The sequence below is a fragment of the Geotrypetes seraphini genome, chromosome 3 (assembly GCF_902459505.1).
Source record: "Geotrypetes seraphini chromosome 3, aGeoSer1.1, whole genome shotgun sequence".
Classification (NCBI taxonomy): domain Eukaryota; kingdom Metazoa; phylum Chordata; class Amphibia; order Gymnophiona; family Dermophiidae; genus Geotrypetes; species Geotrypetes seraphini.
Window position 1 is genome coordinate 391,757,428 of NC_047086.1, and position 13,591 is coordinate 391,771,018.

Sequence of the window (13,591 nt, forward strand, 5' to 3'; positions counted from 1 at the left end):
CCTTTCCTACCCAGTCATGTTATTTTTTGACCTTAAATGTATTGTATTGACTGTTTCTTAAAATTTTGATTATGTTTTGTATTGTCTATAATAAGTCTAATTTGTCAAAATTATATGTGAAACCACCATCTGTGGCTTTTAGAATGTACATCGCCTAGATATTACGATAGGCGATTCATAAAATGCTAATAAACTTGAAACTTGCAACATAAAGTTGTTTCAGTGGTCTACTCTACCAGACTAATTACCATCAAGCACCATGGTACTTTTGACAAGTTGTGGCCTAATAGATCGTTACGATCCGAAAATCAAAAGCTATTCATTTCAATAGTGCAGGCAACTTATGCAGACGCTAGAGCGATGACTTTCTGCATTGCTGGTGTTAAAATGGGGAATGCTCACGGTGGGCCTGATGCGACTGTGCGTAAATCGGTCTCAGTTTAAGAAACGGTGAAAAACTCAGCCGTGCGTTACTGCGTTTTTGTGACTTATTAGTCGGCATTTGAAGAAAAGAAATCGTTTAATCACGTAGAGCTCCTTTTACTAAGGCGCGCTAAACGCTAACGCGTCCGTAGACTATGGGCCCCATTTTACTAAGCTGCGTCAGCATTTTTAGCACATGCGGCATTGTAGCGCTCGCCAAACCCGACGCTACGTGGCTAGAACTAACGCCAGCTCAGCGCTGGCGTTAGCGTCTAGCGCGCTGCAATTGAGCGCACGCTGTTCCGTGCGTTAATGCCCTAGCGCGGCTTAGTAAAAGGAGCCCTAAAATGGACGTGTTAGCTTTTGCCACGCGCTGAAACGGCTAGCGCTCCTCAGTAAAAGGGCCCCATAGATTTTACGACACGGTTTGTTTTTATCTTATGTGTGTTTTAATTGATATCAACCGTATAGATTTTTTGTAAAGGGTACAAAAAGTTTTCAGTAAATGATAAATATTCCTGAAACAGATGGGTCTTCGGAACCTTTTTATGTTCAAATCCAATTTTATTGATGACAAATCACAACCCTTTTAAAATTACTTTCCTAACTAACCTGATCAGGCAACGTTTTCCATAATTTCGCTGCTTGATAAGCCCGAGTGGAGTTGAACATTCTAGTATATTTCATACCCTTAGGGCTCCTTTTCCTAAGTGGTGATAGCGTTTTTAGCGTGCCCAGAATTGCCGCGTGCGCTAAACCCACGCCACGCCTCTAGAATTAACGCCAGCACAAGGCAATTTAGCGCCCGCTTAAAACACTAGCGCAGCTTAGTAAAAAGAGCCCTTAATTTCAGGAAATCGAAAAAAAAAAAAAGAAGATTCTGATCTTAATAATGCTTTTTGTGAATAATGCAGCAATAAAGGCATGTACTCAGGAATTGTTCCTTGATGTATTTTAAGCAACATATTAGAAAAAAAAATTGTACTTAATCCTGGCTTCAAAAGGGAGCCAATGTAATTTCATTAAATATGGAGAAATCCTATCTCCTTTCTTCAAACTGTAGATCAGGTCGAGGGCAATGCAGTGTTTTCCTCTGCTGCCCCTGGGTGTTTACCGTCTTGCCGGCTCCCTCCTCTGTCTTGGTGCAGCATTTGCGCGTTTGTGCAACCCCAGAAACATTTTTTTCAGACAATGCGGCCCAGGGAAGCCAAAAGGTTGGACACCCCTGTGTAGATCAATCGAATAGCTGTATTTTGGGTGTCAGGTCAAAAGCGCGCCACGACAAAGGCATGCCCAGACAATTGAGCGCAGCGCGGAGGCGCGCGCCACTCTAAATTACTGTTTTTAGGGCTCCAACGGGGGGGGGACTTTACTTAATAGACATCACGCCGCGTTGTGGGGGCGTTGTGGGGGGTTGTAACCCCCCACATTTTACTGAAAACTTAACTTTTTACATTACATTACATTACATTACATTAGTGATTTCTATTCCGCTTGTGCCTTGCGGTTCTAAGCGGATTACATTAGAAGATGGCTGGACATTTCCAGGCGATGACAATACAATTATTTGTATAACTTTACAAACTTTGCAAACCTAACTTTACTTAACTTTTCGTACATAACTTTACATAACTTTACGTACATAACTTTACATAACTTTACGTGGAGTTACTTTGTGTTACTTTACATTATCCTTACCGTGCTTGCATAACTTGCATTAAGTTTACATAATTTATCTTACATAATTTATCTTACATAACTTTACAAGACTTTACGTAGAGTTATTTTATGTTATTTTACCTTATTATTCCAGTACATTGCATAACTTACATTACATGATATTACAAAGTATAACCTTATGTTTTTAGGGAAAAAGTTCAGTTTATAGTAAAATGTGGAGGGTTACAACCCCCCAAGCCCCCCATAACGCCGGCGCGATGTCTATTAAGTAAACTGGGGGGGGTTCCGCAACAAAACCCCCCGTCGGAGCCCCTAAAAACTGTAATTTTGTGCGGTGCACGCCTCCGCGCTGCGCTCAATTGTCGGCGCGCGCTTTTGTCTTTCGCGCTGTTGTCTATGAACCGTATTTTGTAACATCTGCAGTTTACACAATAACATTTTAGGACAATCCAAGAACGTGACATTACAATAATCAATAACTGATCGAAACAGAGATTGCACCGAATCCTCCTTAACTTCCAAAGCAATCCAAAGGATTTTTTTATTTATTTTATTTAATCATTTATATTCTGCATATCCTACAATACTATGTGGATTACAAATTATTCAGGTGCTCTAGCATTTTCCCCTATCTGTTCCGGTGGGCTCACACTCTATCGAATGTACCTGGGGCAAGGGGGGATGAAGTGACTTGCCCAGGGTCACAAGGAGCAGTGTGGGATTCGAACCCACAACCTCAGGGTGCTGAGGCTCTAGCTCTAACCACTGCACCACACTATTGTTGAAGTGCGATCCCAAAATTCTGATGATAGAAACCAAAGGGTAACCTTTGTTATTTATAAACAGGAGCTTATCCTCTTCCAACAATTTGGCAGGATTTATCCCATTACCTTGTTTTTTTTGCTTTGTTTATTTCAGTTGAAATGCTAGCGTCAGTTGTTCCTTTAAATTTATACCGGAACCTACCCTAGATTTAATATTTTTCAAGGTTCCTGTAAATGGTATCATCTGCAAACATATAAGAAATTGGCACGCTCCATTTCATAGCCTATAGGGTGTAAAAATAGATTTAAAAGAGTCGGAGAAACTGGGGAACCTTGCGAGACTCCAAATGAAGGTTGCCACTTTTCAGATATCATAGATTGCATTTTAACTTTGTAAATTCTTGACAAAAATGTTTTAAGTCGAAATATGCCTAAGATCTGTCCAGAATCCGCCCCCAACCATGCCTACTTTCTGGATGCCAACCTGGAAGTGGTAGGTGCCTACCAAGTTATGTGCCTACCATCTAATTAATTGCAATTTCATTGGGGGGTTTTAATAGTGATTTTCAATTAACAGCACTCTAAGAACATAAGAATAGACTTACTGGATCAGACAATAGTACATCTAGCCCAGTATCCCGTCTTCACGGAGGCTAATCCAAGTCACTAGTATCTGGCATGGTTCATAGACAACGGCGCGAAAGACAAAGGCGCGCCCAGACAATTGAGCGCAGCGTGGAGGTGTGCGCCGCGCTAAATTACAGTTTTTAGGGGATCCGACGGGGGGTTTTGTTGGGGAGCCCCCCCCAGTTTACTTAATAGACATCGCGCCGGCGTTATGGGGGGTTTGGGGGGTTGTAACCCTCCACATTTTACTGTAAACTTAACTTTTTCCCTAAAAACAGGGAAAAAGTAAAGTTTTCAGTAAAATGTGGGGGGTTACAACCCCCCCACCCCCCACAACGCCCCCACAACACGGTGCGATGTCTATTAAGTAAAGTGGGGGGTTCCCCCCCCACGCTCCCCCGTCGGAGCCCTAAAAAAAGTAAATTAGTGCGGCGTGTGCCTTCGCACTGCGCTCAATTGTCTGGGCGCGCCTTTGTCATGGCGCGCGTTTGACCTAACACCATCTGGCACAAACCCAAGTAGTAGCAGCATTCCATGCCACCGATCCAGGGCAAGCAGTGGCTTCTCCCTTGTCTGTTTCAACAGCATACTATGGACTTTTCCTCCAGGAACTTGTCCAAACCTTTTTAAAAAAGTCCCAGCTACATTAACCGCTCTTACCACATCCTCCAGCAGCGCATTCCAGAGCTTAACTATTCTCTGAGCGAAAAAATATTTCCTCCTATTGATTTTAAAAGTATTACTCTGTAATTTCATCGAGTGTCCCCCCCCCTAGTCTTTGTAAATCTTGAGTAAAAAAAATCGATCCACTTCTACTCTGTTGAACGGTGTCCGTTTGTTTTGTTCCTGGAACATACACCGTTTTATTGGCAGCTTCATTTTAATACTGCCGCATTTATCCGTTGCTGGGGCCGCCTTTCCAGATTCCCGGGTGACTTTCTTTTGAACTGCTGCCGCATTCGCCCGCCACTAGCACTGCCGCTTCTAAGCGGCGTAAGCTCCTGGAAGAAAACAACTGGGCACGGTTCAACATATTTCAGTGAAGTGGTGACTAAGAACAAATGCAGCTGAGAAATAGTTTAAAAATAAGAAGTATCCAGTAAAAAGTGGTGGACTGTAACAGGGATTCTTGAGAACCGATTGTTATGTATAAAGACAACGGAGGTTTTTCTAATGATAGCTCTAAATTAGGGAGACAGACTGACTGGCACCTACCTCTGATCAGTACTTGAAGTCTTTTCCCCCCTCTCTTAATACAGTAATTGTCAGCGATGAAGAGAATTTAAATATAGGACTTTTTGTATTGTTCAATATTGATCTGCTGCAGCGTTTCTCAAACTTTTTTCAGCTCTGGCACACTAAGGGCTCCTTTTACTAAGGTGTGTTAGCGGTTTTAGCCTGCGCTTAGCGCAAGCACTAAACGCTAACACCTCCATAGAGCTTGCGTTAGTATTTTTCATTTAGCGCGTGGTTTGCGCACGCTAAAAACGCTAGCGCGCCTTAGTAAAAAGGAGCCCTATACGAGCAAATGTTTTACGTGGCACATTATAATTGAAATGACAAAGCTGCAAAACCAACAAAAAAAATTAAAATTTGAGTTATTTATTTAAAGTTCTTTAAGTTAATTGTAACAATGGTGAAACTACAGTAGATAGAATAGAATTGCTAATCGATGCGATGGAGATGCTTGCTTCTGAGTACAAATTAACTCAAAACGTGGCTCGCTAGTCGACAAGCAAGCGCGCAGTTCAACATTCACCCTCTGCAGTCGTTCTCTTTTTTTTTTCGGTTTAATTTCTGTCAGAGCTGAAAATCCAAGTTCATAAAGGTACGAAGATCCACGCGGTAACAAAGTCTTACATAAGAACATAAGAATTACCGCTGCTGGGTCAGACTAGTGGTCCGTCGTGCCCAGCAGTCCGCTCACGTGGCGGCCCCCCAGGATTGCTTTGTTGCTCAAGTTATAAAAAAAAATTATTTGCCGCTAGTTTTCAAGGACCAATCGCGTCAAAGAATAATGCTGGTCTGGGCGGTTGTATCCTTTAAAAAAAAAAAAAAAAAATTCTTTATTCATTTTTACAACTTACAACAAGTGTAATCAGAAATAAGTTTCAAGTTTATTATTAACATTTGATGAATCGCCTATTTGAATTACTAAGCGATGAACAAAATTTTAAAATAGCGTAAATTACATAAAAACAAACCAAATAACAAGATTCTATAATTTAATAACATTTAATCTTACATACTAACAAACATCACTTGAATTTCTATTACAATCTATTATCATCTATGTTTCCAGATAACTTTATAACTGCCAATTTGAATCTTGGAGTTCAGCCATATAGTTTGATTTATTGATTTATTAATTGGAATAGGTGTTAGATTGCTTACATATCTTATTGTTTTCCATGGGTCTACAATTAATCTATTTTCTTTATGTAATCTAGGCATTTTAATACTAAGTACATGGCATAATCGCAGAGGAAACATGAGTCGCCATTCCAACCATAACCAATCCGGGATATTATCAACAGGCTCTGGGAGGATCCAATACATACCCTGGTGCATTATATAGGATTGATGATACCTATAAAAGTTTGGAAAATTTACCCCTCCCTCTACAATCGGTTTTGGTAGAGATGCTAAAGCAATTCTAGCCTTTTTACCCAGCCAAATAAATTTTGTTAGAATACAATTTAACTTTTTATAAAAGGAGCCCTGAAAAAAAAACCGGTAACATACCCATTTGATAATAAACCACAGGCAAAATCATCATTTTAATAGTTTGGACTCTCCCCCACCAAGACCGATGTAAAGGATTCCATCGCTCACACATTTCTGTTACCTTCTGTGATAAAAAGTTTTCATTCACTTTCATTGTTTCTTCCAACGTGTTTTTTATCCAAATGCCTAAATATTTTATTCCGTCCGCTTTCCATAAAAAAAAGGGAATGATCCAAATAATTCTTTTGTACAATGGACATTAAGTGGAAGAACTTCTGTTTTACTCCAATTTATCTTGTACCCTGAAAATTTTCCAAATTTCTCTATCAATTCTAATAATCTTGGAATGGTTGTTTCAGGATTTCTCAAATGAAGCAGTATAAGCGGAAACTTTATATTCCCGATCTGAATATGGAATACCCTGTATCTCCTTCACTTGCTGAATAGCTAATAACAAGGGTTCTGATACAATGTCAAAAAGTAAAGGAGACAAAGGACAGCCTTGTCTAACCCCCTTCTGCAGATTAAAACATTCTGAGAAATTATTATTAATATATAATCTAGCAGCAGGGGAGCTATACAATGTGTGGATCATTTGTATAAATTCCGAACCTATACCAAACCATTCCATTCCTTGATACATGAAGGCCCATTCCATTAAAGTTTTATAAAGATCTGTATTCTTCTGAGCCTTATTTAGATAAAGAAAAAGATGGATTAGAATTTTTAAATTCAATGAAGGGACCAAAAATTCCTGAACATATAAAAGAAAGTTTAGAAAAGCCAATATCAATAAATGAATTACAAACAGCATTGAAGTCCCTTAGGGTTGGATCCACTCCAGGTGGAGATGGTTTTACGGTAGAGTTTTATAACTCATTCCAAAATACCCTATTACCTTATATGTTAAATTTATATCAGGTATAACTATCCAAATTGTTGTGAGACACACTAAAATCTTTGAAGACTTGGCTAAAGTACAAGTCACAATTACCCACAACAGGTAATATAGAGAGGTACAAGGGATCTCAAGCGTTCACAGCTAAAAGCCCGATGTTTTTTTCAGGGCTAATAGCTACAAAGTGAGCTATCATAGGTCCAATACACTCTCAAAGATTTTTTATATATATATTATTTATTTGTTTATAATTTAGTGATTTCTTATGCAAATACTCTCACATTATAAGAGTTAATATAGAAGTACTTAGCTTCAATATGTAATCTTAACGACGGAAGATCTCCATTTCGCTTCTATCATTTATGCAAGAGCTTCATCAGGACTGGCTCCAAAAGCAGCACTATTCTCACTGCCGGCGCTGCGAAATCATATTTGCCCATTTAAGAAAGAATCTGTATGCAACCGGGCTCATAGTCGGAGCTGGACACTGTAGTGACTGTGTCCCGGTTGCATACAGATTCTTTCTTAAATGGGCAAATGTGATTTCGCAGCGCCGGCAGTGAGAATAGTGCTGCTTTTGGCGCCTGTCCTGATGAAGCTCTTGCGTAAATGATAGGAGCGAAATGGAGATCTTCCGTCGTTAAGATTACATATTGAAGCTAAGTACTTCTATATTAACTCTTATAATGTGAGAGTATTTGCATAAGAAATCACTAAATTATAAACAAATAAATAATATATATATAAAAAATCTTTGAGAGTGTATTGGACCTATGATAGCTCACTTTGTAGCTATTAGCCCTGAAAAAAACATCGGGCTTTTAGCTGTGAGCGCTTGAGATCCCTTGTACCTCTCTATATTACCTGTTGTGGGTAATTGTGACTTGTACTTTAGCCAAGTCTTCAAAAATTTATATCAGGTCCAACTAACTAATAGTTGTATCATAGGTACTATGGTAGAATCTGTTACTATAGTTTTGCCGAAGCCAAATAAAGATCCCACATTGGTTTCAAATTACAGGCCTATTTCCTTAATTAATGTAGATGGCAAACTTTTAGCTAAAACATTGGCTTTACGCTTGGCCAAGGCTCTCCCTTTTATTGTTGGTATGCGCCAAACAGGATTTGTTGCTCAGAGACATTCCTCTAATAACACCAGATTAGCTTTTCACATGTTAAATTTAACAAAAGCTATGAATGATCCGGCCTTTTCTGTATTCTGTATCTTTTTTTTTTTTTATATATTTATTATCTTTATTGCTTTTCCAAACTATCAACAGTGCATTTACAATTATACAACCCACAATCAAGCCGGAATCTTCTTACTCCAGCTAGCCTAGCAACCTTTTCAGTATTATCAAACCCTCAGCGCCACCACTCGGAACTCAAACGTCTCATAGTTCTAAGCTTTACGTGCCAGCGCGTCACTGGTTCAATGGTTGTCGGCAGAGATAAGGGGTGGAGCTTTGACATTCCCAACGGCATTGACATCTCTAGCCTAAGCTAAGTATTAACTGATAACATGAAAGAATAGAGTAAAAAGAAAAATGAAACTATTAAACTCTTGAATAGAGTAAAAGCAAATAACAAACCCAGTGACGAGCTGGCACGTAAAGCTTAGAACTATGAGACGTTTGAGTTCCGAGTGGTGGCGCTGAGGGTTTGATAATACTGAAAAGGTTGCTAGTCTAGCTGGAGTAAGAAGATTCTGGCTTGATTGTGGGTTGAATGGTTTAGCACCTTTAAGAAATTCATAGCGCACATATTTGATTTACAATTATATATACATACTAGTCTTTAAGCCCGTTACATTAACGGGTGCTAGAGTAGATGTCTGTATGTATGGTGTGTTGTTGTTTTTTTTATTTGTCTCTCTCCCTGGACACTGTCTGTCTGTCATTCTTTGTGTCTGTGTCTCTCCCAGGACCCCTGTCTGTGCGTCTTTCTTTCTGTCTGTCTCCCTGGCCCCCCCTGCTTGCCAAAGCAGCCCCCTTTCACCTCTCCCCCTGTTGTGCAATGCCTGCCTGCTTCGTGGCCCCCCTTCTGTTCCTCCTTCCACCCGATTGCTGTCTGCCCCCAGCACACCCCTCCCCCCAAAGCAGCCCTCTTTCCTGCCTGCTCCATAGCCCTTCTTTCTCGCTTCCCCTCCCTCCATCCACCCATGGTTGCTTCCGCCGCTGCCGCTCCTGTTCAAAGCGGCCTGCTTAGGTTCATGAACGGCTGTAGTGAACCTCGCAGGCCGTTCTCCATATGGTAGCATGTTCCCTCTGACGCAACGCATCAGAGGGAACGTGCTCCATGTGGAGAGCGGCCTGCGAGGTTCACTACAGCCGGCCGCAAACCTCAGCAGGCCGCTTCAAACAGGAGCAGCAGCAGTTGATGCGGGAGGGGGGACTCATGGACGTGTTCCCTACCGGACACTGCCACCGCCAGCGCTGCTCCGCACCCCCTTCATCTTGCCCTCTGGTGCGCCAAGCCAGTACATGCGCGTAAGCCGCTGGCCATCCGCCTCGGGGGAGGGGGGGGGAGGAAGAGAGAGAGCGGAGAGGTGGCGACGGCAAAGTTAGTGTAAGGGAGACGCTGCGTCTTTCAACAGGGAGCAGGAGAGACCGTAAGCCGCGCATGCGCACTTCCTATGTGTCGCTACAGCTCACAGAAACCCGGCGCACACATAGGAAGTGCGCATGCGCGGCCTAGCGTTTTATTATATTAGATAATAAATCTAGAAAAAACACTTACAACTTTCAATAAACCATAAGCAATCATTTTTACCCCACTCTTCCTCCCATTCAAACACCAACTGTAGATTCCACCCAAATCCTCCCTCCAGGTAATTTCTGTAAAAATCAAAGAGTCCCCCCCCCATCCCTCCCTCCCACCCCTTGGATGTGTAAGTTATAATCGCTCAAATTTCAAATGGAACACTCTTATTCCCAGCCCTGGTTCATCCGAAAAGACTTTTCTTTTCGCTGAAACACTGGCAGTGTCGGGTCTTTCACTGAATAAAGAATCGCTGGTCCCAGTTCAGTTGGCCTGTGCACTCCTTGCTCCCAGTGTTATTGACTTTTTGTGTATTTGGATTCCTTTCTTCACGTTGGATTACGCACTGTTTAACGGCGCCTGCCACAAACCTTAGGCGCCTGCGTTCTTTTGCGAATTGCATCTAATGATGCCTTAGGTCGTCTCCGCCTCTGACCATGCCGATTTTGGCCTTAGGTGCCATTGTACGCCTCTGTAGATGCAATGACGATGCCTACCTTCATAAGCGCGTATGTGTACAGACATTTTTAATGAGTTTTCGTCAAATACCGTGCAGTTTAAAAACAAAGCAATTAGCCCTCCTTCCCCCCCCCTCTTACAAACCCGTAGTATGGATTTTAGTACCAGCCAAGGCGGTGACAGCTCCGACGCTCATAGAATTCCTATAAGCATTGGAGCTGTTGCTGCCATAGCTGGCGCTATAAACCGCGCTACGTTTATGTTAAAGGAGGGGAGGAGTTAGGGGGCAGTAGGGTACCTCCTGCTGCCCAACCTATGTTGCCGTATCTAGAATCATGCCCTATGAGTTTATCTTTTTAGGCAGACTGGATGGACCGTACAGGACTTTTTCTGCTGTCATCTGGCCCCTCTTTTACTAAGGCACACTAGCCAATTTTGCACGCTAATCGATGCACGCTAACGATTAATGCACTCTAAATGCTAATACGCGCCTTAGTAAAACTTCTTGTTAGTAAAAAGTTTTAACGCACCTTTCGCCATTTTAACGCATAGATATTGACTTTGTTTTAATGCGAAGGTTAACACATGTTGGATCAATTTTGCGCCGACCATTTTTTTAAAGGTTACTTTATTCAGGATTTGTTTGGGTTTTTTTAAAAACATTTTTTATATTTGTTGACATGTCCCAACCTAATAGATCAGTGTGTCGCAAACTTTTTAAACTGCGGTAACACTAATCTCGGGGCGGCAGCTGGAGGGCACCTAGAAATGCGCGGATGTCATCACATTGACATCCGTGTGCGCGCAGATGTCCTCCAGCCATGGCTCTATGCCAGGGGCGGAGTGATGAAGGAGAGGCGAAAAGGAGCAGAGGTGCCAGCGAGGAGGAGAGGCACTGGCACCGGCAGACTGACTACAGGACGTGCCTCTCGCCCACTAATTTTCTAAGGTGCATTAACAAACCGAACATGCACTAACCCCTCCCTGTTTCACTAAGGTGCACTAATTGAATTAGCGTGTACTAAAGGCTAACGCATCCATAGACTAACATGCACGCGTTAGCGTACAGGGCCTAAGAAATTCACAGCCAATCACAGAGCAGCACGGGACCAGGCAGGAAGCGCAAAGGTCTCGCTCCTGCATTATGCGTTGCGTTGCCCTACTGAGAGGCAGCCGTCCAGCAGGAGACCGCGCTGGACCACTGCTTCTTAAAAAAGGTATGGGGGGGAGGGGAGGGGTCGCGTGGTGTATTTGGTCCATAAAATGCATCCCCTTTTTGGGGGTGGAAAAAGTGCATCTTAAGGTCCAAAAAATACGGTCCTTTAATACTATCGCCAAAATATACAAATCAGCTTTGAGCCTTTCTGGATGCCACGAAGTTGATCCAGAAAGTGCAGGGTTAAATTTAGATGACGTCATAACCCGTGAAGCCTATTTACCTAATTAGTAAATACCTTTCGGAGATCTCCTTATCTTTCTTTTCTTCTCTCAGTATAACATTGTGGTCTGAGGAAGAGATTATTGTTTTCTTCTTTTGGGGATATTATAGTATTCTTTTCTCCTTGTTAAATACCTTATTCTCTGTATTTCCTGACCAAGTGGATGCTTGTAAATATATTGATAAAGCAAATAAATCAAATATTTTTTTAGAAAAACCAAATCATTTTCTAAAGCAAGCAAAAAAGTCAGCTGCCACTGTGGGAAGTGCTCACAGTAGCTTTAATATCGACTCCATTTCGATGTATTTTTCTACCATTTGGCTCATTGTCCCATAGTTAGTTTCAATCAGTCTGTTAGCTTTGTGCTCAGCAAATATCACTCAGCACAGATACTTGTTTGTTTTCTTCTTGATCTCCAGGGTCAACCATTCAGACGAGACCCGGAGTCCTCTTTCGCCTCTCTCCCTCGGGTCTGGAACTAGAAAGGCCTTTGAAGAAGCGAAGAACGACAGGGTCAGCGTAAACCTCAAAGGGGAATTGGAAAGATCAGTGAGCAATTCATCACTCATCCCCTTCGATGGGAAGCTTGGCATTCTCGTAGCTGGATGTCGTCCCAATGCCGTGTTTCCCCGACATATGTACAGCTCTCATTAGGAGCGATAAGGGAGCTTAATTACAGAGTTGGATGCTAAAGCAGTTCAGCGCTATGCTGGCGTGGGCTGAACTGCCAACCCGAGCGCTGGATGAGTTCGAGATTTGTCTAGAAATTACGTAGAAGGCAACGAGAAGAGGCTCTGGAGATGTCACAACCCACCGATGGCTACGAGTCTTTTATTTGAACTTAGAAAAACAATTCAAATATATAAAACCCAAAACATACAAAGTCCCAACTAGGATCCAAGTTTCGGCGACTACGTCGCCTTCCTCAGGGGACATCAAGCGCCTCGCAAACGCCTAGGAAGAGAGTCCAAACTGTAAAAATGATGATTGGAATAGAGTGCAGTTTGTTATATTACTTGTTTGTTCATCTGTTTGCACTATATATTTGATTTTAAAATGAATAAAGAATTTTTATTTTTTAAAAAGAGCTCTACCGTACTCTCCCTTAACTCTGGCAGTGCATTAAAACTTATTTTGGTATATGTCGAACCACAGGTATTACAACACAACAGGAGATACCATCTTCACAGCATAAAAATCCAACAAGCGAAAAAAAAGAAAGAAAGTGACCAACGACGTTCTTATAATAAATGATTCTGCTTTATTCTTCAAATTGAGGACAGCTAAATCGAGAACAGAGACTCCTGATTCAGGCCTTAGGGTCGAAACATATTTCTGTTGAGTTCTCAATTTGAAAAATAAAGCAGAATCTTTTTTTTTTTTTTTGTAAGAAGAATTAAACATTTTGGTATGATTGGTCACCTACATTTTTTTTATTCTTGGAACCACACATATTAGACACAGGGCAAAATGTAAAAGGACTTAAGCTGGATTTTACAAAGCCACGGTAAAGGTTTTTACCCTGGGCCGAAGAGGTAAATGTTTCAGTGCTCTTAGAATTACTATGAACATCAAAGCATTTATCTTGCCGTCCCAATTGGAGTCTTAGGCCACCCATTTCATCCCAGGATGCACCGGGAAGGAGGCCTAATGCCCTGATTGGCCCAGGTGCCTAAGGTCCTATGGGAGGGACTTAAGGCACTTGAGCCAATCAGGGCCTCAGGTCCCTCCTCGGGGCATTTCAGGATGTTCCAGGAAAGGGAAAGCCCACTATTTTAAAGAGGTGGGCCTGCCGGCCAGAGGAAGTAAGCATT

At 41.8% G+C, this 13,591-nt stretch overlaps 1 long non-coding RNA gene across 2 annotated transcripts in view; it reads left to right on the forward strand.

Moving 5' to 3' along the window:
* The window catches only part of LOC117356333, a 167,685-nt gene extending 154,818 nt beyond the window's left edge, over nucleotides 1-12,867 (forward strand). For both annotated transcript variants that reach the window (XR_004538619.1, XR_004538620.1), the window contains exon 3: nucleotides 12,197-12,867. This is a non-coding gene — a long non-coding RNA (uncharacterized LOC117356333). The remainder of the gene's footprint in view (nucleotides 1-12,196) is intronic.
* Nucleotides 12,868-13,591: the final 724 nt, after the last annotated feature.